The 17,659-nt window shown below is 44.7% G+C and overlaps 1 protein-coding gene and 1 long non-coding RNA gene across 2 annotated transcripts in view; both read right to left on the bottom strand.

The window, feature by feature from the left end:
• Positions 1–9,393, bottom strand: part of LOC147021052 (uncharacterized) — a 25,864-nt gene extending 16,471 nt beyond the window's left edge. The window contains exon 1 of the long non-coding RNA XR_015061319.1: positions 5,754–9,393. This is a non-coding gene — a long non-coding RNA (uncharacterized LOC147021052). The remainder of the gene's footprint in view (positions 1–5,753) is intronic.
• Positions 1–17,659, bottom strand: part of LOC147021051 (uncharacterized) — a 166,040-nt gene that overhangs the window by 75,299 nt on the left and 73,082 nt on the right. The window lies entirely within an intron of this gene.

Below are 17,659 nucleotides of genomic sequence, written 5' to 3'. Positions count from 1 at the left end.
TCAGCCTGCCATCCTTCCGAGGTCGGCAAAATGAGTACCAGCTTGCTGGGATGATCGAGTCATTCGAGTATCCTTCGTCGGAGTGGCGACTCGTCCAGGATTGTGCCAAATTGCCAAGGAAACTGCTTCGGCAGCACCGATGCTCTGTTCAGAGTATGGTCCCAATAGATGGATGGATGGACACAAACCAACCTGTCCACCAAATTTCATCCAAAACTTTTTGAGGTATTCTCTTCACAGACAGACAGGAGAGAAAAACATAACCTGTGTCCACCTTCAGTGGTGGAGGTAATGAGTAGATTGTGAATGAAGTTAAAGGAATTAAATTTAAATCTCAGTTTGAAAAGTGACGATTAAAGCTCCACTTGGTGAGTCTGGTGCCTCATTGGTCTTGGTATTTTTGGTTATTCTTCATATCTCGGGGGTTAAGAGGAGGGAAAGGACCCCAATTCCTTGACGGAAACGTGTATCACAGCGCCATTCCCAGTGGGAGATGGTATTACAAATCCTGAAATATTCCAATTCTCGGGAAATTATCCCATCTGCAAGGAAGTCTTTGTTGATGACAACAAGGAATTACTTGTGATGGGCTCATTATAATGTAAGTTCGTTTTCATTCTCCGACTACTGCTTCATTCATGGCCACAATTATTTGCACCTTCATGTGGGACTGACCGGGAAAGTTTTTGGCCAAGGTCTTTCAGAAAGCAGCTCGCAAAGTCTGAGTTCCGATTGAAGGTGGCAAGAATTTGTAATCTGTTCGGGCTGACAATAGAAACTTTCATGTTCTGTTTTAACGACACTGCGGGATTTTTAATGTCCAACAATGATTGCTGGAAGAAGGGATGCCAGGCTTAATGTCCATCAGAAAGATGGTGCACATTGCGATGCAATGCCCTCATGACAAAGCATCCCTTCAACAGATTAGAGTCAGGTCGGGAATCAACTCAGACAAGACAATTATTAGTTTCCCACGCACTCAAAATCGTGGTTGAGGAACTGGTTCACTTCTGTCTCTCCATCTGCAAATGTAAGTTTATGATCGAGGAACAACTTCTCTTCATTTCATTTTAATGTTATATTTTGAAGACAAATCAGAAAACGAACCTGAAGTTTGTGACTTTGGCTCTGAATTTGGCCTAATCACACATGGACAGAAAGGAGTGAGATAATGATTTTACTGTCTGCACCTGGTAATCAAACAAGATTGAAAATCATTCCAAACAGGAAATTTTCTGTTTTTAAGGAAGTTATCAAGGACACAAACAACTGGCACGAAGAACTAATTAAACGTGTTCGATAGGGTGGTGTGCAAGACTGCATCAATGGTGGTAAACTTCCACTTTTTTATCTCCAACCTTTAAAATCATTATTTTATTTCAATTTAATTTTTCACATTAACACTGTTAAATACAAATTACCTTTTAGCACTTTCAAACCCCTTGTGTTTCAGAGTACTTGGACAAAATATTCCGGCATTTTACGTCGTCATGACAATTAAATTTGAGGCAGACCCCACATATGCTCTTGTTGTGATATAATTGTTGTGGTTACTGTGAATAATTCAGTTCTTCTTCTGAAACCATTTCTTAACAGCACACAACAAATAAAAACAACAAACACCATGCGCATGGGAAAAAAGGATAACAAGACAAGTAAAAACAAACACCATCCTCTGTCTGTCCAAAATGCACAGAGCAATTGTTTTTATTTTATTCTGGAGTGAAAACATCTGGCAAGGGACAATGGGGGTGAGGGCTGGCAAGCATGAGATAGGGAACTATAGACATGGCCACTTTGGGAGGGAAGGGGTGATGGACACGCTCAGATCATGACCACAGCCCGGGAAAGCGAGACCGGCTGTGAGATGGAGAGGGAAACAACAAAGTTGAGACAAAATATGAAGAGGCCGAGTGAATGGAGACACAAGCCCACTACTTTGATTCTACCTTCCGTTCACCAGTGAGCAACCAGATTCTCAAAATACGACATTCCATTTTATGCTGTCATATAATCGTCCTTGGACAACAAGGCGTCTGTTGGGATCGCCTTTCGGGAGTTATTTCATAACCACCAGACAATAGGAACGAGCAGCAAAGCGTCCTTCTCTTGAGCAGCAGAGCAGTTTCATTTAAACATTGGAAATACTAATTTGGATATACAGAATGTTTCAATACATTTCATTGAGATAAAGCAAATGAGATTGAGTAAGATATCATTTTATCTTGCTTGTACATCATTTACATCACCATGGAGATCAAAAGGCTGCAAAAAGAGATTTTACTGACAGTCAATTTGATTCCAGTACAAAAATAACACCTTATTCTGCACTGATAAAAACAAAGGATAACGAAATTGAGAATACATTAATATAATTAATTTTATTTCTTCCACATTATCCTCACCAGAAGAGAGGGTATTACATCTTGTTTGTCTCATCGTTTGTATTTGTTTATTTGGCCGCACAGAACTTTCGTGTTTTTCTCTGCAACCGCTTGTCAGATCGAGACGAAATTTTCACCGTTGGAGCGACGACTCATGTGGAATGCTCTCATGATAATTATGACGTCATAGGTTACGTGGTGTGTCAGCCAAATTGAAAAAAAAGGAAAAACTTTGGCCCTCTGTCTCTGAAACCACACCGTGGAAAAAACTTGAAACTCGGCACGGAGCAAGTACTCCTCATGGGAAATGACCGTGATTTTTATCACATCATCGGTGTCCTCGTTATGACGTCATAATTGCATATGTCGGACACCACATCCGATCAGTGTAAAAATTTTAAGGCATATGGTCCACAGAATAAACAAGGACAAATGTGTCCAAGAGCCACGTCCTAAAGGCAATAACAACAACTTCCGATATTTCGTCACATGCCTCGTTGGAGCCAACAGGGAGACCCTTCATGGAGACTCCTGTTCATGACGAGAAAATCGTGTATTTCCGAAATTACAACACATCAAATGGAATAAATCTTTAAATCGTAACGTGAACTTTTCGAAAATTCAAAGCAAATGTCCGAATATATTTAAAAGTTGATGATAGACGCTCTCAAAATGCACCATCAATGTGAGGATGTGTACAGGTGTTTAGTATTTAAGGAGATCCGGATCCTGAATATAAAAGAGCTGGGTCCGAAGGGTTTTGTCTTCACCAGAAGAAGAAGAAGAACAAAAACAACAACAACAACAACAACAACAACAACAACAACAACAAGAAGAGCAACGCGGAGCTCTCTTAGAGCCAGCGTTCGCTCCGAGAGACGCGGCTAAAAATTATGTGGACCATATTCACAGACCATATCTCTTGAGATAAAATGGTCCACAGAATAAAAAATCATGACGCCATCGGTCACATGATCTGGCAGCCAAACAAAAGTTTCACACATATGATATTGTTATGGATTTCAGAATCTGGTCTGATGAATGCATCGAAACATCCAGGTCCTCAGACAGTCATTTCCGAAAATGCATGTTCAGATTAGCCCCGCCCCCCCCCCCCCATGCCTAATGGGATCTTAAATGTGATGCATTGAGAAGGTTAAATAATAGATCCCCTCTCTTGTGGGAAGATTTTTTCTTTACGACAGACACGTTTACACACATTTCTTTCACGAGCTCTGAAGCGCACCCATATATTGTTGAAGTTTCGGCGGCGCTTCACAGAACCACCGTCTCAGGGGTTATAATGCCAGCTCGTTCAGCACAGATCTCGGGTCATGCGCCTCAGATCACGATACTAAAGTACTCATGAACCTTGCCAGTTGGGGATATACACCCCGGCTACAGGCTGGGTTTGATCAGAGACTGATCGAAGTCTGCCGCAGTCCGGAGCCAGTTTCGTTTTAAATACAAATCGAGCGATTGTTCTTTAGCGCAACACGAATAAATTCAAGGTGGCAAATTTCGGATGAATCAGCCAGATTTATTGGGGAAAACATCGGGGAACACGACACAAGCAAATCATTCACAAACGTTATAATTAATCTATAACCCGCTCTTATCTTGGGGGCTACGGATACGGGTTTCGAAGGGGACCCTAGCAAAATAAACCTTAGGCCTGGACAACATACATACAAGACATGGAGTATTTGGTGGTGCCTCATGGACGAGAGGAAAGGTGTCGAAGGCATGAATGCGGCTCGTGACAAGCCGATGTCAACGGATTCGAGCGCCCAGCTCGAGCATGCAGAGTGGCAAGATGGCGGAGACCTACTCCTATCGGCACCGCGAACGCACACAGCCTCGGTGCGCCCAGCCCCGATAAGATCGACGGCACAAGAGCGAAAGATCTATGGTGTGTTCCAGTTGGTTCTTCACAATGTCCAGTTTGCAAATCCAAGCCTGGCCGGTACACCAGACGAGGCCAAATCTGGGTGATGGACTCTGCAGGTGGATCGATGGGATGAAAAGACGTGTTGAGCAGTGCAGGGAGCAAGGACAGTCAGGGGCCCCGTTGCCCCGTTAAGAAGTATGTCAGCGGTATAAATTAGAGTGTGACTATTGGTGATTTAATCACACAATATCTTGATGACGAATATTCTGGCCGAACGATTGCATGAATTCAGTGCAGCAACAGGGATGACTCGCAGGCAACTCTCGATCGTGCTGATTTTGTTTCCGTCGAAAGGTGTACACCGCTGTTCGTATTGAAAGATTTCGGTACCAAGTACGTCAAAGTTTCCCTGCGAGATGCTTATATTCAGCCTTCAACGGACCAGAAATCAGCCTTTGATGTGCTCATGTGGATGGGGAGACGGTAAGATCAGATGCCCAGTGAAAAGTAAGAGCTGGTTATGGCTCTGATTGACCGTTTTGAGCGTGTCGACTCCTCGTAGACACCTTTTTTTAATCATATCCAGCACTACGCACAAAAGGGGTCACGTCTCAATTGTGGTTGTGGTCCACCCCCTCCTTTTCTCCAGGGTTCGCGGAAGTCAGGTAAAAACCAATCGGGGAAGTGGCCTCCCCCTCTTCTCCAGGGTTTGAGGAAATCAGGTAAACCCCAATCGGGGGAGCGGCCTCCCCCTCTTCTCTCTTACTCCCTGAAGACAGATAAAACCCACTCAGCTCGCCGAACCCTTCGTGTCCTCAGAGAGGTTTGAAGACCAAGTGACACATGCGGTGTCGCTGCTGGCCACTTCCTGTTCTAAAATGGGTACGGGGAGGATGTGACACATGCCAGTGCCACTTGCTACTCATCTGCGCTTTACCCCGAAGTTCCTGTGAGGCTGAGAGAGAAATTAAAGTCCAATTTCCAAAGCCTGCTCATGGATGCAGCACCTCGAACTCTGTCAGAACCCATGTGGGGCTGTCCACTATGGTTTCCGTTCCCTGTGTCAAGTTCTATCCTGGTGGCACTTCCATTTCCCCTTGCACCTCGAACCTATTTCCTACGTCACCACTCATTCCACGCTCAGGACTCCCACACAAAACAGGCTCCGCACATTCGAAGGTTATGTGTTCACACTCCACACATTCAACCTTGCCTGCGTACTGACCAACTGCCTCGCATTCCAGGGCGACATTCCCGACCACCACGTGAGTACACACACACACGTTTCGGCCTTGGCTGCACACACCGGTGCTGTCGTCTGGACTGTGGGCTCACAGCATTCATTCACAGGCATTCCACACACACATTCAGGAGTCACGCATACATGCACCCCATCAGACAGAGTCTCTTCATTAACATAAAATCCAATTCCAACCTTAAGCTCATCATCCGCACCATGTATGCATGTGCACACGTACCTGCTTCGTTTCAGTCACCTCGGTCCGGTTGCTTCTCTCCAGCAGGTTGCTCATCATCGATTTGCCACACTCCTCTGGGGCTGTCAGGTCCACATGCTGAACCTGCTCAAAATGTGTTCCATTCGTCAACAACCCCGTATGCTCCCTCAATGTCTCCATCACCAGGATTTGCTCTAATTGGGGGTGTCATCCGACGAGTGATGTCAATCAAGTCCCGCACCACTAAAATTCCTCCCTGTGGTGATGTCACACATCCCATATTATTGTGCTGTCCGACGTACTGCCTCTAGTTTCCTTTCAATTTGAGTCGTTCTTCCTCTCCGAGACTTTTAGTTGTTCGTAATCTTTCCGGAGTTTTTCCATCTCTGCGTACTCCAACCTTGCTCTCTCCTTTAGTTGGTCAATTTCAAATTCATATTATTTTTGTTTCCTATCCCACCATCTCTCATGTTCCTCATTCTCCAATGTCCTCGTTTCTCTCAATTGGTTAATTTCCCTTTCCTGCCTCATTCCTTATTCTTTTACTATCTCCGCGTACTTCCAATCTTACTCTCTCCTTTAGTTGGTCAATTTCAAATTCATGTTCTTTTTGTTTCCAATCCCACTGTCTCTCGTGTTCTTCATTCTCCAATCTCGTCGTTTCCTCAACTAATTGATTTCCCTTTCCTGCTTCATTCGTTGTTCTTTCACTACTCTTTCTTCCATCTCATTCTTTAATCTTGCTTGGCTTCCAACTGTTCAATCTGCTCCGTGTCGTTCCTGAACATTTCATTCTCCGTTCTCTTTCTTTCTTCACTTAATATCCTCAGCTCGTTTTGTAATTCCCTCTCTTTGGTTTGGTGTTTCTGTGACTCAGAAGCTTTTTCCCCATAATTCCTTTCTCATCTCCGCACCTCTTTCGCATGCTTCCCCCCTCATTTCTTCCATTCTCTTACTGTATTCCTCTAGTTCAGTGGTTCTTAACCTTTTCAGAGGCGCCGAACCCCAACAAAAACCACCGTACACTCTCCGAACCCCTCAAATTTGACCAAAAATTACAATTTTAGTTATAACAAAAATGAAAAAAAAATTGCATCAATATTCAAGAGTATATTTGCATAATAAGAAGAAAATAAATTCAATTTCAATTAATACAGAAATAAAAATCAAATTGCATCAAAATTCAAAAGTATATTTGGATAATAAGAAGAATTGGATCTTAATGCAATTTTTGTTCTTGTGTTTTTTGAGGCGATCTGGGAAATGTGTGGCTTTGTTTTGGCAAGGGCCACCCTTATATCACTTTCACATGCAAGTCTGCTCCTTTTCTGTGTTTTGATGTCCAGCAGTTTCGAAAATGCATGCTCACAGAGATACGTTGTGACGAACGGCGTGAGGATCTCAAGGGCAATGTTAGCGATGAGAGGATACCCTAACATTTGGCGGCACCAAAACGTTGAGAGCATTGTTGTGCCGAAGAGTTGTTGTTGAGTCTGGTCTCTGCTGACATTTGATGAGGTCGTCGAGGTATTGATCGTTGACATCTGCCGTTCCAACGCCAAAAGTAAATGGCTGTCTCACCCATGCTGGGTGTTGTGCTTGGTCAGGGGAATATCCATCAAATGACTTTCCCAGCTCATCCAAGTGTGTGGCAATCGCTTGCTTCAGTTCCCTTGGTATAGCAGTGCCTCAAACTTCAGAATCATCTGCAATTCCGCTCACGCACTCGTCCTTTAGCGGAAAGTTTGCAAAGTTGTCTTTCTCTGTTGGCCACCTCCACAACAGTAACTTCTTTCGAAAAGCGCTCAGCTTTTCTTCAGCTTCGATGACATTCACTCCACCCGCCCTACATCTGGCAATTGAGATGGTTGAGTGTGTTGAAGATGTTAGCCATGTACGCCAAGGCAAGGATGAACTTTGATTCCTCTAAATGAGTTGCATGGCGATGCTGGTGCTCTCGCAGAAACAGGGCTAATTCTACACGCAAGGCAAAAACACGCCTCAGTACCTTCCCTCGTGATAACCACCGAACGTTACAGTGGTAAAGAAGGACTTCGAATTCAGAGCCAATTTCATTGCACAGCTCTTCGAAGATGCGATGATTCAGAGCACTGCTTCGCACGTAATTCCCAGTTTCAACGACGATTTTCAGAACATCGGCCAGTTCTGGAGGCAGAGTTTTTGATGCCAGCGAATGTCTGTGCAGGACACAATGCGTGACGATGACGTGTGGTGCATCGCCTTCACCAGCGCTCCAAAACTGGAGTTGCGCTCCAGCATGGCTGGAGCCCCGTCTGAGGAAACTGCAGACACCATGTTCCATGAAAGACCGTTGTTTCTGAAGAAGTCGTCCACAAGTTTCTTCACGTCAGCTGCTTTTGTCGTTGTTGTGAGAGGCTTGCAGAACAGAAGCTCTTCCGTGATCTCGTCTCCCTTGACATAACGCACAAATACGATGAGCTGGCTCAAATTAGAAACGTCGGTGGTCTCGTCGAGTTGAAGGCTGAATTTCGTTGGACTTGCGACTAAATTTGCAACGAAATTTGCAATGCGACTAAATTTACTTGACATCCTGTTCCTGAAAAAAACAAGTAATAAAATTAAGTTGGACCGAAAGCAAATTATAGCAAAATTGCAATGTGTTTCGGAGGGCTTTCACCGAACTCTTGAGACTGGCTCACTGAACCCATGTTAAGAACCACTGCTCGAGTTGTTCCAGATATTAATTTTTTTCTTTCTTTCTCCTGTTCTCAGATTTCTCTAATCTGATTGCCTGTTCTTACCTTTTCCTTCAGTTGTTGCAATTCCAACTTTGTTTTCCATTCTTCTTCCAAGTTCTCCCTATCCCGGGAGTTACAAATTTGCTCTTTCTCCATTCTTTTGTTCAGTTTGCCCTTCTCATGTTCCAACTTATGGGTACTCCACTCTACTTTCCTCATTTCTCCCTGTAGTTCCTTGAACTGTCTTGACTTTTCCAACAATTCTTCCTTCAGCTGTTTCAATTCCAAATCGTGTTCCCGTTTTTCCTTTTCCAGCTTTATTTTCCATTCTTCCTCCAAGCTCTTCCTATCCCGGGAGTTACTAATTTGCTCCTCCTCTATTCTTTTGTTCAGTTCGCTCTTCTCATGTTCCAACAACCGACGGGTAAACCACTCTACTTTAATCATTTCTCCATGAAGTTCCTCACCTGTGTTGGCTAACTCCTTTTCCAGCCCCCAAATTCGTTCCTGTGCATCGGCCAATTTTTGTGATTCCCTGTGCACATAATTTTCCTGAACCTCGTCTGCGTGCCATAATGCCTCGTCCAATTTAAGTTGTAACTCCTCTGTATAATTCTCATCACACCTCCTCTGCTCCAAGGTATCCCCCAATCGGGCACGAAGCTTGATAATGTCGGCGTCGTCGTCCTGCTTCGTTTGCCATGACGCATGCTGTGACCACGTGGTTTGAACCAGTGGATGAGAACGTTTTCTTCGTGCTGTGCGGTTCGTTACGCTATTCATGGTAACCCTCTCCCGCTTCGTATCTCGCTGAGGTGGAGCCACGCCGCCATTTTGCGACTCCATGTTTCTTTTCATTTCGAAGTTTTACACCCAATCCGCTCAAAATAACATCAAAGAAAATTTGGAAGAAAGGTGAGGAAACCGCATTTCTCCATCTATCGTCCTGAGGAAGAACTTAATTTGGTAACGTCAGCGGCAGCGAGCAGTGGCAGGCAGCGGTAACGTCGCCGAGGGGAAGGGCAGTGGCGACGGCGCAGAGGGGGCGGGCAGCGGGGGCGGGCAGCGGGGGCGGGCAGTGGCGACGGCGCAGTGGGGACGGGCAGCAGCGACGGCGCAGCGGGGCGGGCAGCAGCGATGACGCAGCTGGGGTGGGCAGCGGCGACGGCGCAGTGGGGGCGGGCAGTGGCGATGGCGCAGTGGGGACGGGCAGTGGCGACGGCGCAGTGGGAGCGGGCAGCGGCGACGGCGCAGTGGGAGCGGGCAGTGGCGACGGCGCAGTGGGGACGGGCAGCAGCGACGGCGCAGCGGGGGCGGGCAGTAGCGATGGCACAACTGGGGTGGGCAGCGGGGGCGGGCAGCAGCGATGGTGGGCAGCGGGGGTGGGCAGCGGCGACGGCGCAGCTGGGGCGGGCAGCAGCAGCGGCGTCACAGCGAGGGCGGGCAGCAGCAGCAGCGGCGTCACAGCGGGGGCGGGCAGCAGCAGCGGCGTCGCAGCGGGGGCGGGTGGCGGCGACGAAGAAGCGGGGGCGGGCAGCGGCGACGGCTCAGAGGGGACGGGCAGCGGCGGCGGTGCAGCAGGGGGGGGAAGCGATGACGGCAAAGCGGGGTCGGGTGACGGTGCAGGCAGTGGTGGAGTTGCAGCGCGGGAAGGCAATGGTGGCGGTGCAGTGGGTGCAGACAGTGGAGGAGGTGCAGTGGGAACAGAGTGGAGGAGTTGCAGTGGGAACAGAGTGGAGGAGTTGCAGAGTGTGCAGGCAGTTGAGGATGTGCAGGCAGTGGAGGACGTGCAGTGGGTGCAGTCATTGCTGGATCAGGTGCAGTCATGGTGGGGGTGCAGCAGGTGCAGGCAGTTGTGGAGGTGGAGTGGGTGCAGGCATTTGTGGAAGAGCAGTGGGTACAGAAAGTGGAGAAGGTGCAGTGTGTGCAGGAGTTAAGGATGTGCACCATGTGCAGGAATTGGTGTGGTGCAGCGGTTGCAGTCAGTGGTGTAGCGGATGCAGGCACTGGTGGGGATGCTGTGGGTACAAGCAGTTGTGGGGGTGCAGTGGGTGCATGTAGTGGTGGAGGTGCAGAAATCGAAACTGGTCGACATGATGCATGGGAGACAGTTTTTGTGGGTGATGAGATCATTAAATGTGTCGATTCTTCATTCTGCAGGAAGGATCCTAGACATGGAATTCTATGCAGTTTTGAAGGAGCGGGAGTTCGGGACATTGAAGGAAGGGAAAACAATATTGTATCGTTTCATGACAGGAAGAAGTTGGTTGAAGTACAACTCGGTGCGAATGATGGAGGGAAAGTTTACTCAGAGGTTTTGAAAAATTGATGCAGGAAATTGGGAAACTGGCTGAAAGTAAAGGGTTGAGAGGTCATGTTTTCTGGGATTCTCCAAAGATTAGGAAACAATATAGAAATTATGAGCAGAGCAATAGACGTCAACCAATGGCTGGAAGAATTGTGAAGGGAGATACATTTTATATTTCAGAAGCAGTGGGAATCATTTCGGGGACAAAGGGAGTGTTTCCAGAATGATGGCTTTGTTAAATTGAAAGGGGGCAGCAAGGTTTGCAGTGGGAATTCACGCTTCATTTTTTAGTTCAGAGGAGGGTGGGGAAGGTATTGAGAAAAAACGGATGATGTAATTATGACGAGTCAGGTCAGGCAAGAAAATAGAATTTCAGAAACGGAAAAGTTCAATATATTCTATACCAATGCCAGAAATTTTAATAATGAGATGGAAGAGCTTGAAGCCAAAGTGGATTGCGAGGAGTACGATAGAGTTACAGTGAGTGACTGGGAGGATCCGTTTTTCGGGCTCCGGGTGTAAGGAAGGAAGGAAGAGGAGGAAGGAGAACATGAAGTATTCAAAAGCGCATGTGGTGAGGGAAGAGTATTGATTATGGGGGATTTTAACTTGCCAGGGATAGATTGGGTCCAGGAACAGGGAAAGGGAAGAGTCGATGAGGATTTCTTTGTTTTGGTCCAGGATTGCTTTTTCACTCAGTTTGTGGATAAGCCCACGACCGTGTGGTGCAGTGTTCGACCTCCTTTAAAGTAACGATCCCAACATGGTGGAGGAGGTGGAGGTTGGGGAACATTTCGGAGCAAGTGACCAAAACATTGTGTGTGCAAAGATTCTGTTCAGGGTTAGAGTTCAGGATAGTGGCGTAAGGCTATTATATTTCAGGAAGGCATACTTTCAGGATGAGGAGAGAATTGGTTGATGTCAATTGGGAGACTCAAACAACAGGACAATCAGCATTCGGGAAATGGGAAATGAGAAGCCGAAAGAGACCAGGGACGAGACAAGCTCAATCTCATGAACTGAAGATCTCAAGCCAGCCATCTTACCCATCAAGCCAACACCAGGCCTTGTGTGAAGGTAATCCAATATCTTTGTCAACACTTTATGCTTCACAGTGAGCTCGTCCTCATTCGACTCAGACCCATCACTGTCATCACTCTCTTCATCTTCACTCTGATTGAGAGAAGATCCTCGAAAGAAGAGGTAAAATCAACACACAACAGATGTTGTAAAAGAAAAATATCAATGGACAGAATACCAGTGTTCAGATGTGTGTGAATTGTGGAAATTGGACGTCAATTTCATAAATTCTTCTTCTTTTTCTTCGTCTTGATGAGCCAGTTGCTCGGATACCATGTCTCCGAGTAAGAGGTCAAGGGCTCAGAACATGCAAGATTGGGCCAAGTCTTTCAGGAAGCAGTTGGGAAAGCCTGATTGGAGTTGGAAAAGGCAGGTTGTTGTAATTTGTTCAGAGTGCTGGAAATAACTTGCCAACTCCTCATGAAAGACATCGAAAGATGTTTTGTTTCTCCAAACTAATACAATCAGAGGGGACACCCAGCACAAGGTCCATCTGAGGGACTGCTCACTTGTGAACAAACGTCCCACTGACGAAGCACCAATGTTATTTCATGAAACGGCTGGAATCACCAGGAAGGACATTGCTATCCGCAGTTAGAAGAGAGGGAAAGATGGCCTTTCGGAGAGCAACCCTTTCATGGTCCCGATTCAATCTGAAAAATGAAATTCCCTCACATTCCTGAACTTTCCCTGACTGTGTTGTTAAAGATTCCAGACCTTTTCAAACGTTAAAATTTATAGAGTTATTTTAGTCGGCTCCTCCTCCCTTCACCAACTCCTTTCCATCACCATTTTGATTTATACATGGTGAACATGCAATCATTTTCATTTCTTTTCTTCTTTTTAAAATGCCAATACGAGCAGAAAATTGTGTCCGCTTCAAAATTTATTTGAATCTTAAAATATGGAGGCGTGCTTTAGACAACTTCTGAATCCCATTTTTGTTAGGAAATTCAACCGATTCTTCATTTGGGTGTTTACTTCGGTCTTTTTGAAAATGGTCCAGAAAGTACACTTTCCCAGCAAGTACTGGCATTTTAATTTTTTTTATTAATATAAAACTTACAAAACACAAATCATACTGATGTCAAACGTGCCAGGTACCATGATGAGATCAGAATATCAGAAAAAGAATGAGCAACATTTAGAACATCTAAATCTTGCAAAATAACAACGAAACATTAATATTGTTAATGTGACATTGCAGACAAGCCAGAACACCCGATGATATTGCAGAAATGACTTACAGACTACGATATTGTACATTTTTCTACAAGAATCTGGTCCTAAAAAGGACCGTTTGTTGAACTTCTACGGTAAGGTGGGTACCCCTGTACCATTCCCTGCGGATGCAGGTACGCTCACCGCCGTAGAAGTTTAATTTCTCAAATGTTGCATGGGAAGTTGCAGCAACAGTCGAGATGTAAAATACTCGAATTGCGAAAATGTCAATAACATCAAGCAGCGTGTGGAGCTGAGAATTTTATGGTCGGCAAAAACGAGCAATTAAGGAAACAAATGTGAATTGTTTGAGTAATGTTATTACAATAGTTAACACATACAGTCTGGACAGTTGCTTACATTAAGTGAAATGTCAGTTTGTGACTTCTTTAGTTTCTGTAGTTCTGCTATTTCCATATCAACCTTCTGAGATTCAGTTGCTGCTTCTTCCATAAATTTTGCCTTTTTAGTCTGAAGCACTTTTATCTGCTCACATGCTTTCTTTTTCGCTGCATTCTTTTGATCAAGCTCACTTGTGGCTTTACGTTTCCATTCCAGTGCTGCTCGATACCTGGCATGAGAACCCCTGACATGCATCAATAGTGGCTTATCAATGTTCACAGAGGTGACTCCACCTTCTGTCTGCACAGCATCATATACAGTACGATGTGCAATGAGTGAATCCTCATGTAAGTTCTCCACAAGCATACCAGAATTCACCGAAAGGCCACTTTCAACACATGCATTGCCATGTGACAGTGTTAGCACCAGGCACACAACAGAAGATAACTCAACAAATTCGATATCCTGGCCAATTATGTCATAGTCGAAAGCATCTAGTCTGTCACGGCGAGAAGAGAATGATGAAAACTTTGTGTGCAGGTTACCAGAAGCCTTTTGACAGAGGTCAGAAAACTGACTTTTACATTTGTCAGCAGTAACTGCAGTGATGTTGTCCTTATCATACATAATTTGTGCCAAGTTCTTCATTCTTTTCTCAGCTAAGACTCGAACGCTGCACACTGTGCTTGGTACCAAGCATGATATTGCATGGGTAACGGCATATTTTAGAGGACTTCTCTCGATAATTTTTGCAACCATTGATGACAAAAATTCAAGACATTCCATCCTGAAACCCATTCTCTCTGCATCAACTTCACTTCTGTCAGAGATTTGGTTGCAGCCACTCCAACATCCACTTCCTTATAGTTATATCTGGTGTCTTTTTTGGTAACATCTATCTTTACCAACTGTGATACACTTTCTGCCTTCTCCAGAATAGACTTCTTGACAACCCATTTCATGAGTGTATGCAACAACTGTCCAATTTCGTCATAAAGATATGGTGCAAGTGGTGCCTGTGTCTGGTATTTCTTCAGAAAGGACTTACACTGGGCAGCTACTGATGCAAAGAACGATATTTTTGCTGCAGCCAGCTTGTCTCGAGAAAGTGTTTTTACAGTGGCGCTAGTGATTGTAGCACATGATGTCTTAGATTTCACGGCACTGTCTGCAAACTTCTTGACATTAAGAAGTTCAAGTGCTCGCTCAACAACTGCAACATTTTCAATCCATCTCACAGTACAGAATTTCTTTGGAAAAGTTTTGCTGCCAGTCACCTCTGAAAATACTGCACGCCGAGCCGGACTATCTTTAAACAGGCGACACATAACCCGAAGATAACCATTTACATTCCATCCACTTGCTTTATGGCCCGTCTGAAATGCACCATGAATGACGTGCAAGCCACATGATCCCATTTCAATTAGTTTTATTTGATCTTCTTCAAGATCTGCAATGAGGAGATCAATAAACTTTCAATTTACGGCTGGTCCATCCAGAGATACTTGCATTAACTTGCCTAATGGCACCTCCTTTTGTGCTTCTTTAAAACTGCCAAGTACACAGTCAGCCGAAGCACGACCCATGAAGGCTGAATCAAAATATCATAAGCACACCATATATTTAAGAAATATACCATATCTTCTTGAAGAAAATATTTCTAACAGTGTACTTTTGTTGTGACACCAGCATCATACCTGAACTAGAAGCTGACAATGCACATAAACTGTTCTGAAGTTCCAGACTATGATTATTGAACTGTACTTTATACATGTTACATGACTTTGTCGGACCAAAAATGCCACAAACAGTTTGACACGAACCTTCACGAGCAAGACGATCTCTTCATTCGACACTGTATGGTCAGGATGATCATGAAAGCAGACTGGACAGTTTAGAGGTCAATTCACTCCCTCTGAACAGCCCTGTTGGACACAGATCAATGTATGAATGGGGAATTCTGTTCAGGAAAAGGAGAAAAAGGAATAATGGTGGAAAAACACACAAATGCATCTGAAGCATCCCATCCCTCTCCTTTCCACAGATCTAATGCCTCTGTTCCCCATTGTTTTGTCCTGCCCTCTCCACCCATCTTGTCTCCTGCCCCCCCTTGTTGTGCATTCTGTGTGATAGCTCTCATACAAGCCTCGACAATGAACACAAAAAAAAGAGCTCACCACCCCAACCATGAAGCCAACACCCTAAAAAATGAGCCAAAAATGATCCTTAAAAGTTAAAGTTGCAATAAATATATTCGACCACCAGCAAAGAGGGAACCTGAAACCTAAATGATGTTTAAGTCCTTCTTCACTCCTCATGATCCTGGAGACCTGAAGCAAAGGGTCCCTGATCCTATCATAACCCACCAGATGTTCTTCGATTCCAGATCGTACAGCGCTAAGTTTACAGCACTGATCAACACCTTCGGACCCAAAGGCACAGGGCATTGAGCATCAACCTCTTGGAGCACCTCGCTTATGCACCAACTAAGAATCAGGAGGCACCTTTCAGTTGCTCGTACTACGATTCAAAATCAGCAGAGCGGCTCGACAAGTCCCTCAAATGTTCGAATGCCCAGATAAAAACATTCAAACCTGGCACAGATTTCCCACAATTCAGCTTTCCAGGCACAGATTAACACAACCTGGTTTTAATCCAAATGTTGCATCGCGAAGCTTCCAATAAATGACTCAACTCACTTTCCTCTGAGTAGAATCACCCAGTTGGGTCAGAGGCAAGGCACATGATTTTATTGAATGCAGGACACAGCTAAAGTGTCAGGAAAGGGAATCTGTAGCAGTCCCCTCACCTGCTCCTTCAGGTGGCCACCTGTGTCCGCATCACCTCCGCCGACGTTACTTTGACCTCCACTGCCCCCCCCCCACCACACCCCTCGCCCCTGGGATGTTGCGAGCCATGCTCACTGTGTCAATTTCTTTGGGGAAATCACCGGAACCTTCAGTGGAATTGAACATCACTCCAGTTCTCGTGAGAGTTGAATCATTTATTTACGTGTACACGGAAACAAATACACAGATCAACACCAAGATGAGATGCTGTGAACTTCCTTCACTCCGTTCTGTTTTACAAGCCGATCATCTTTCGAGCAAAATTATTTGCATAAAAAGAGTGAAGGAGGGGGCATGCGTTACACAAAGAACAGTACTTGTTATAAAAGCTCACTGACATCTCAATGGCCTGTTTCGATGTTTCCTAAGCTGAGAACATTCCAGCCTCAAGGTAAAAGGTGGGGTGGTCTGATAATGCACAGCTGTTTGCAGTATTTCGTGATCACAGTATTCTAAAGGAAGAGGGATGGGTAACTGACAAGGAAACATTGTGAGACATGGGGCCCATGGTACAATACTTGACAAGATAGGGGTGTATATTGGCAAGCAACCCCACGACCCTGAGCTTTGCAGCTGCAAGCTGATCAGCCGAACATTCCAACCTGCCCGGCTACGGGCGAGTGGGTTTTAAAACACACCTCCATGATTCTTCTTGGTGAACAACACCACACAAGATGACAAAATAACTTTAGTTAATTACAATGTTTTGTAATAGATGAGACCTTGACAAGCATTTAGAAGCACGCAAGAGGAAATGAGTATCATCAGTTCATGACCTTACATGACAGAAAATTGTTGGTGCAGCACATGATACATTTCACAAGAATGAATTAATTATTTTTCTTCCACAATCCCACTTCAAGTGTGAAATATGTTTCCTTTGTTGGATTGCATGTTTGAATTGACCACACTTATGGTGTGATATGTTTCTTCAATATCATTGATTTTTTGCCTGTTATTACTGTAATGTTCATATTGAGACAAAAATACTGTACAAATTTCTCACAGCATTATCACATTGCTTGTTCCGAGTCTGGATATACCACCTGATGCATTTAGTTATATTCAATAAAAACAAGCAGTGTCATGACTCACGTGTGTTGTACATCATTTATTGGAGAAGAATTTTACCATTCCCGTTCTTGGTTGATTTACTGCAATATTTTTATTGTTCAACTGCAGAATAATTGCAATCATTAATATGATTGGAATGTCCATTTGTCCATAAACCATCATGTCTTTTTTGGTGAACACAGGAATTAATGACTGGAGAAAGTTAATCGAAGTTGTTCAATGACGAGTAGATTGCATCAGTAATATATTTACTCTTCAACTATAGTTCATGGTAACAGCATCTAACATTGAACACGTGAAAGTATTTCTCTGAAGCTTATGATCTAAATTATC

Source organism: Eptatretus burgeri, chromosome 8 (assembly GCF_056783735.1).
Source record: "Eptatretus burgeri isolate ZD-2024b chromosome 8, Ebu_testis_v1, whole genome shotgun sequence".
NCBI lineage: Eukaryota > Metazoa > Chordata > Myxini > Myxiniformes > Myxinidae > Eptatretus > Eptatretus burgeri.
The sequence above is the reverse complement of the archived record's forward strand: the minus strand, read 5'-3'. Positions and strand labels throughout refer to the sequence as shown.